Source organism: Gavialis gangeticus, unplaced genomic scaffold (genome assembly GCF_001723915.1).
Source record: "Gavialis gangeticus isolate Ggan-Ray unplaced genomic scaffold, GavGan_comp1, whole genome shotgun sequence".
Taxonomy (NCBI): Eukaryota; Metazoa; Chordata; order Crocodylia; family Gavialidae; genus Gavialis; species Gavialis gangeticus.
Genome location: NW_017728992.1, coordinates 78,099,148 through 78,108,410, shown reverse-complemented (window position 1 = coordinate 78,108,410; position 9,263 = coordinate 78,099,148).

The window sequence follows — 9,263 nt, the reverse complement described above, 5'->3', positions numbered from 1 at the left end:
CAGAGGCTGGCATACAATTCAGGCAAGAAAGCCAGTCAGTGAAAATGGAAGTGAAGGTGTCAGGGGGTGAGGGACAGGCTGGGGTGGGGGCTGCAGATTCTCTAGAAATGAGGCACTGGCAGGTTCAGAGTGAGGGACACAGGCAGGGCTGGGGGGGCAGGGGGTGCTACCCATGCCAACCACCAGCCCCCCATGTACTTGTGCCAAAACTCCCAGGCCACTGCAGGGAGAGGAGAGTCTTGCACTCTTGGAGAAGCTTGGTTCTTGCAGTCCACCCAGATCTGGGCTGTAATGGCCAAGTATAACAGTGTATGGTGTGGGCTGTGCTAAACTGTTGTATGTGGCCTTTGCACCCAGCCCTGGAGTGTCTCTCAGCCCTCCCCATACACTGTTGTATGGAGGTGTTACACCCCAGAGCTGGGTGCCTCCAGTAGAATTGGAGAGGACCATTTCCCATCCCTCCTCAGACCATTACCTCAAGATTCCTCAACAGAACCTGTAAAACCAGTTGAGTGACTCTCTGCCAACCCTATTTACATTTTCACTGACATCCTGCCACACTTTTTGGCTTCTTTCATTCCTTAGAGTATCAGAACAGCAGAGATTTCCTATGCCTGAAGAAGGGTGTCTGCACCCAAAAGCTTGCCAAGAACTCTTTTCCAACTACTCATTTGGTCTAATAAAAGATATCATACCTACTCAAAGAACCTTGCCTGTCTATGTCCTTAGACTAACACAGCTACAACCAAAACCCCCATGCCATGCCTCTGTGGTTTTTCTAATTTTTTGGAACTGGGCTGTTTTTTGGGCTGGGATTACAGCTGGAAATTCTCCCTGGTTCAGCTCATATGGTCAGGGGTATCCAAGAGATTCCTCCAGTGCAGCATGGCATGGGGTAGACTAGCTCTGGGGTGTAATAGCCACACATAGTAGTGCATAGGAATGGCAGATATATGCCCAGCTCTGGGAGAATTGAGTTGCTTGCAAAAGGGAATCCTCACTGAGGAGTGGATTACCCACCCCACTGGGGTGCCTATACTTTAAATTTTGTGGGATCTGCTCCTCATATTTTGGGAAAGCTTGCTCCTCCGTAAGTGGCTACCCTTCCAACAGTGCACTAACACCTGCTAAATCCCTTCCATTGGAGAGGCAATACCTCATCTGAGTATCACCTGGGTTACCCCTATCCTCCCAGCCCTGCCGGTCTTCCTCACTCCTGACCTGCCCCCTCCAGCCCTGCCAAACCAAAAACCCAGTCCAACAAAAAGTAATTTTAATTCGCCTGAGTCTTGAATTGCCTGACCCGTAACAATTTGATCTTTGCCACAAAGTACATATGAACATAGGGAACAATCCACAAAAATGGTAGTTTTCATTAATCTGAACCTTGAACTGAATCACCAGGAAAAATTTGCAAGATTAGCCCCGGAGTCTTGTTGAAGTATTACAATAAAGATCTAATGGATTTACATGGATTTACAAGTGAACCCAAGTGCCACCTGGTGGTACAATAGGTGCAAAGCAGGGAAAAAAAAATTCACATTTTCAGGTGTAAGTTAGATCCACGTTACAAATTTAAAATGATAAAAATGACCCTCATGGAAGAAATTCATTAGGTAAAACTAAAACATGCCAGAGGTGTTTTAAAGTACCATGAAAAAAAAGGATAAAATAAGCTGATAATGTGGATACATAGACATGATTTAGCTAGCTTAATAGTGATTTTTGTCACATGAACACAGGAAAAGTGTAACGTGGAAACGAGAGGCATCATATGGACAAGCACCCATAGGTGTAAGTAGAGAAGGAGAGAGGCAGAAGGAGAGGCAAGAGGATGTGCCACTGAGCACTGAGAAGAGAGAGGGTGCTGAGAGTGTTTGTGTGGGGGAGATTCTTATCTGATTCAGGGATTTAAAAAAAATTCCCTAGCTGCTTCTGCTGTGACATGATCTGCCTGTACTTGACCTGGGGGGTTGGGAGATGGGGATGGAGAGAGGGCTGGGAGCAGAGGAGAGCAGCCACTCCTCCAGCACTGGTTGTTGCTCCTATACCCCTTTTTTCAAGAACTTGGATCCTTCTATGGCTACAAGGGCAGGGAAGGCTTAACTGGTCTGTTGGGTGGGGGGGGATCTGCAAAGTTACAATTTAGTCTTCCATAAGATACCCTGTTTTAAAACATAAAAAGTAGCATTATGTATCTTTATTATTCTATAATGTTATATTTAGCTGCATACCATGTATACCTTTCCCCCCATAATTAGCCCTCCAAAATTAGGGTGCATGTCTTCAGTGGGAAAACTTATTTTTCTTTTCTGGAATAGAATCAGAGAGAGGGCATTAGCAATTGCCAAGGTAGTGCTACTTCTCTTTGGCCCCAGCAAGTAGAGAAGATACAGTCCCATGTTAAACCTTTCTCAGCTTCTAAGGAATTTGCAGTAGCTATTGGCTGAGTACTATTGTATAGCTATTGTGACTGAAGCATCATGGTAGTGTCTGATGACACGTGATATGGAAACAAAAATTTATGACTTACAGGAACTTATATAAAGCACTATTTATAGTAAAAAAGTAACCGTCTGGCTACTGTCCTTGCAAAGTTCTGGGACCTAGCCTTGTTGCTGTCCTGCCACACCAGACAGTTTCTGTCTAAGATTGAACACTTCCTAGACATTCTGTGTTTCCAGAAGGACATCCTCTTTTTCACATAGTCAGCCATGACTCTGGTAACCTATTTTGTCTACATTCTGCTTTCCAAAAAAAAAAAAAAAATTAAGCTTTGTGTCTTAGTTAAGGACATATGTTATGTGAGAAAATAAAGTAGTATCTCTTGCCTGGGAAGTTGACATGTTGTGAGTTCAGCAACAACACTGCACACTCCTGTATTGAAACAACAATTATTTATTATTATAACTCTCTGGAATCATATCCAGGGTGGATCTTAATAGTTGCCCTCAGGAGATGTATACATAACTTATACTTGCTCTATCTCTGACTTGACCCAGTCCAGTCCTGTGGAGAGAGAGGAACCAAAAATGCCTCTGGCTCCTCATGGCAGAAAACATGGAGTCCCAGTGCTGCAAAACTGCCACAAAATACCCCTTCCCCCTAGACAGAATGGTCAGCCAACCATTTGGGAGGACTCTGCTTCCACTGAGGTCTTCCCATAGAACCGGACTCAGTGTGGGGTTCAGCAGAGGCTCACAGGGCTGTCATAGCTGAAGACTCAACAGTGACGCTTCCTTCTGACAGTGATGGCAAAGGGTTTGCATTGTTGGAAACAGGTAGGCCCTTCCCCAATTAATCCATGTCTGTTGGTGGTGGATTGGTCCTTGGAGATTGCTCAGGTGAACGGTTATCAGTAGAAGAATGCCCACGCATCTGGTTCACATGACGTCTCCAAACTTGTCCATTGTCAGTCTGGATTTCATATGATACGGGTCCTGTGGAACTTACAATTTTAGATTGAACCCACTGTGGGCCTGTCTCGTAGTTCTGAGAACACAGTCTCTTGTGGAATGAAAAGACATTAAGGTACCAGATGCCAATGTAAAGTCCAACTCTTTTTCTGTCCTAAATTGCATGTCTCTCACACGGTCTGGGTTAACACAGTCAAGGCATGTCTTGAGATGATGACCCATAAGAAGCTCTGATGGGCTGGACCCTGTGGTAGGGCAAGGATTACATGTTGAACAAACAGAAATCTGTTCAGTCTGGTAGGCCAGTCTGTGAGGTGCAATGGTAATAGTTTGAATAAGGTTGCAGCTGGCAAAATCTTGGAACTCTGCTGAGGTGAATGTACTGCTGTTATCAGAAATGATAGTGTCAGGCACCCCATGGGTTGCAAACAGCTGATGGAGAGCTGTTACAGTGGCAGTTGATGTAAGAGTTGAGACAGTAATCATTTCAAGCCATTTTGAGTCCGAGTCAACAACAATTAAGCAATTCTTACCTTGATTTTGATGGCCCTTTTCAAACGTGGATGCATGGTTCTTCATCATTTCCCAAGGGAATACTGGTGTCTTTGGATTATGACAGGTTGCTAACTCCCTCACAACCATTTCTATGTCATTGTCCATACCTGGCCACCATACATAACTTCTAGCCAATGCGTTCATCCTCACATGCCTGGGTGTGCTGCGTGCAGTGTTGTCAGTGTGATTTGGCATCCTGCTTCTGGAATTATGACATGATTTCCCTACAAGAGGCAACCCTTATGTGCAAACAGATCGTGCTGATGTGATGAAAATGGCCTGAATTCCTCAGCCAATTTGTCTGCAGGCCAGCCCCTCCACACCTAGTTGAGGACATGGGCAAGGATAGGGTCTTTTGCAGTCTTTCTTACTAGCTGATCAGCTTGAAGAGGGGCTTCTGGCCTGGATTCCAGCATGAGGATTTCCTGGTGGAGGAGTAGCGCAATCAGGTATTTGTAGTGGTAGGCGGCTCAATGCATTAGCATTTTCAATTGTTTTCCCATGTTTGTACACGAGTGTATAGGCATATGTGTTTAGCATGATGCCCCAGTGTTGCATACATAGAGACAAAATAGGAGGAGTTGGTTTGTCCATAGTAAAACTTCTAAGTGTCTCAGAAAAATCCTAAGTATATGCTGCCAACACAAAAGTTCTGTACCTGACATGCGCAGTTGAAGTCTGTGAGTGGAAAGTTCCAAGGCTCACCCAGCTTGTGCCCCCTGGGTGACCTGCGGACCTGTCAGTCATGTCTGACCTACTTTCCCCACAGACGCATGCTCAGCAACAGCTAAAGCATGAGGTAATCTGACTAGAAATTTCTTCTCTGTGAGTGTTCTGATTGGCCACTAAATTCAGATAAAAGTTCTGTGAGCCCCTCCCTCGGGGGAGATCGCGTTAGCTGGAGACAGAGGCTGGTGTTCCAGGGGCTGTCTTTCAGTCAGGCTTCTGGGCCTATTGATCTCCTCCCTCGACTGGCATTCTGTGTCCTTTGCTGTTATTACATTGCTGTTTGGATTTCCTGGCTTCGACTTACCTTTGGCATCGACCACCGACATCGATTCAGATCGTTCCTCACCGGCTCTGGCTGTATCCTCGCTTCATTTCACCGGCTCCTAACTTCTGCTTTGGACACCATTTCAGCTCTTCGTTGTCCTTACTGGACTGGCGTCACATCGTTACAGTTCGTTGTGTGTTACCAATTTATGAGCTGTTGACCAGCCCTAGGACTATCCAACAGGCAGCCGCACCTACCTCGTCAGAGGTAGAAAGCAAGGGCTTGTTGGAGAACCCTGTGGGCCAACAGACCCCTTTGTTTGTTCACCTGTTTGTTCACTGTAACTGAAGACATCGTTTCCTACGCATCTAAGCGTAAGTTAAATAAATTCCATCTTGTTTAAGGAACCATTACGCTTCCTGTGCCACTCAGACTCCATCGCCAAAACTCCCACCTGTCCGTATCCAATTTGCCACCACCCGGCCGCACCACCATGACCAACACCGCGAGCTTGGCTTGCCAGCTCCGTGTTGCCCAACACTAAGAAAGGGTTTGTCGTGTGTTCGGATTTTGAATTTGCGGCCATAAATGTAATTGTGAAATTTTTAAATCCTGCAATGATTGCCAATGCTTCTTTATCAATCTGTACATAATTCCTCTCAGTTGAAGTCATTGTTCTTGAGTAAAAAGCAACAGGTGCACTTGTGACAGCGCTAACACCAGATGGCGAGGCATCACAAATAATAGACAGTGGCTTCTGTTCATCATAGTGATGAAGGACAGAGTCTGATGTCAGCAACTTCTTGACATCCTGGAAGGCTTCGTTATGCAGGCAAGTCCACTTCCACTGAGCTCCTTTATCCAGTAAGTAATGAATGGGCTCCACTATGGTGTCTTTGTCTTTCAAGAAGATGTGATAAACGTTGAGTAATACTAAGAATGCTTGAAGATCCTGTCAGCATTTTGATATAGGGGCATCATGTATTGCTTTTACCTTGTCTTCAACTAGGTGAATGCCAGAAGCATCATTTTGATATCCCAGAAAGTTGATACTGGAAACTCCTCATTGACATTTCTCTCTTTTTACTCTGATACCTGCTTTGTCAAATCTCTGTAAAACTTCTGAGTCTCTCAGTGAGTTTCTCTGTAGACAGCCCCATGATCAACGCATCAAAGTATGGAACAAACCCAGGAATTCTGGCTAGCATTTTCTTCATGAACCACTGGATAATTCCTGGTGCCACAGAAATTCCAGACTGGAGATGCTTGACACAGAATGCTCCCTAATGTGCAATTATTGTTTGGGCCACAGCAGCCTTGTCATCCACTACCAATTGCTGATAGGCTTGAGCGAGGTCAGGTTTGGCAAAAACCTTCCCTCCTGCAAGAACAGACAGTAACTGGTTAATGGCAGGCACTGGGTGTGGGTCCTGCTTAAGTGCTTTATTAACAGTGCACTTGTAATGTCCACAGATGCGAACATTGCCATTAGGTTTTAAAACAGGAACAGCTGTGGCTCAGCTTTTATGTACAATTAGCTCGAGGACACCTTGCGTAATCTAATTCTGCCCATCTAAGCTGATCTAATTCTGCATCAATTTTTGGCCATGGTGTGAAAGGCCCCTTCATAAAGATAGGGGCTATCGCAAGATCCGTTTGGAATGTCACAGTAAGTTCCTAATTCCTTGGAGAATACCTGGGGAAACTCCCTTGCAAGCCTTTCCAGACTTTCTGTGCAGAGACTGTGTACGCTTTGAATACTGATTCCCAATGGTGAGAACCAATTTCTCTACAAAAGACTTGTGGAAACTCTGAGTGACAATGAGGGGGTAGACACTAACAGATCCATACTGGACATCCGACACTGCAGCTACCCAAAGTTTCCACAATCTATCCATTGTAGTCATGCAGGCAACACTCAGGTTTCACTAACTTGGGGAGAGGATGCCCAAACAACTGGAAGAATGTATTTTCATCTATGAGGGATACACCCAAACCCGAGTCCACTTCCATTTTGCACTTCTTTCCATTTATTACTAACATTGCAATCATCTCAGAACCTTGAGTTTTGAGAACACCAACATTTTCAAACAAATATGGTTTTTGTACCTCACATCCTGGGGAGGACTCTACTCTGTGAGTGGTTTGGGAGTGAGTACATTTGCCACAGTCTGTCTCCCAGAACTGGCCTTCAAGTGGCAAACCCTCTCTGTGGCCCTTCTTCTTGCAGGCATGACACTCTGCATTCCTATATCTGCACTCCCTTAGTTTATGTTGGCCACCACAACTGGTTAGGGGCTTACAGGACAAGCCCTATGAGGAGAGATTAAGGAACCTGGACCTCTTCAGCCTCTGTAAGAGAAGGCTGAAAGTTTATCTTGTGGCTACCTACACATTCATTAGGGGGATGCAGCAAGGAATCCTATGCAGGGGTTTGGACTCAATAATCTGTTGAGGTCCCTTTTGACCCTAGCATTTATGAATCTATGAAACTCAAATGTCTGTGGATTAATTGGCTTATGTGGTGCTGTTGGTGAGGGTATAATCCAGTGAATTTGCTGGTGATGATCTGATTCTTGATCTTTTTGGAGTAAGTAGACATTGCTGGAGAATGCTTGGTGAATTTCTCTCACGTTATGGGATGCTGCTTCAGCTGCAAAGGCTTTTTCTTGTGCAATAGTCAAGGTCAAATTTGGTTCAGAGAGCAGGTGATGTTGGATTGTTTCATCTTGAACTCAAAGATGAGACGGCCGCAAAGCAGGCTATCCAGAAGATCCCAAAACTCACAAAATTCAGCAAGACAACAGAGCTCAGTCAGGTAATCTGCTATGCCTTCATAGGCCATTTGGTTCTGTTTAAAAAAAAAATGAAATCTCTTCAGGGTAACAGGTGACCTTGGGCAAAACTGTGCCTTTAGCAGGGCAATTAGTTCAGCATAAGACTTGGTGTTTGGTAAGGCAGGTACTGTGAGGGAACAAACAATGGCAAATGTTTTGGCACTACAGATTGTCAGGAGTACTGTGCCCTTCTGTGCTGGGTTTTCTACTTTGTAGGCTTCCAGGTAATAGGATAGCCTTTCTGCATAAGAGTAACGAGAAGCCAACTGGCTCACATCAAATTCTTCTATGTGTGCCAATGTAGCCATTTTAACTAGCATCTGCCAAATTAGAGAGAAAAAAAGAAGAAGAAGAAAACTTCCCTCTGATCACAAAATACAGCCTGGTCTCAGAATGTTGTCCCACAATCTAGGGGTGTCTTCTCAGCAAAGCATCCCATCCTCATTGCCAGATATATGTTGTGAGTTCAGCAACAACACTCTGGACACTCCTGTGTTGAAATAACAATTATTTATTATTATAACTCTGGAATCATATCCAGGGTGGATCTTAACAGTTGCCCTCTGTAGATGTATTACAACTTACACTTGCTCTGCCTCCAACTTGACCCAGTCCAGTCCTGTGGAGAGAGAGGAACCAAGAATGCCTCTGGCTCCCCATGGCAGAGAACATGGAGTCCCAGTGCTGCAAAACTGCCACAAAGCAAAGTGAACCCTGCAGTGCTGACCATGAGGGCTTTGGCCTTAAAGGGACAGTACAAGGAAAACACAGTAAGACAAACAGAAGTACAACCTGCTGATCTTTGGAGCTGTTTTTAAAACTATGGAAGTAAGCAGTGATTTCCAGTAATCAAAGTGTGCTGGATCCCTATCGTGCTTCTACTGAAATCAGTGGGCCTGATTTTCCTTTCATTCACACCAGCATACATCAGGGATCTCTATTGAAGTTAATGGACTTAAGTGCCAAAATCAGCAAAAGCCAGGCTTGGGGGGCATTTAGACAACTAAGGATGAAAATAGACCTAGTGAGATTTTCAAAATCATGTAAGGAACTTAAAAGGCAGTTTCAAAAATCCTCCTAAGTGCCCCATCTGCATCTTTAACCAACATTAAATGTTCACCATAAGGAACTTTTGATTATTTTACATCAAACTCTGTAAGACTAAGTTCAAGCTCTTCGTAATCTACACATTTTCAAACACAAAATCTGTTGATTTTATAGTTTAACTGGCAGTTGGGATATTATTTTAGTATAGATTCACAATTGATAGTAATGCATTTTTCCTTATCTTCTTACTCTGTAAATCACTGTTTATAACCCACTTGCTCAGTAACAAATAGGTTCATCAGTATTCCAGGGTTGTTAATTTTATTGGTTTTCCTTCAAACCTAAACCACCATATTTGTTGCCCATTCATCCCTGTGATATCCTTTTTACAAAAAAAAAAAAAAAAAAAAAAAA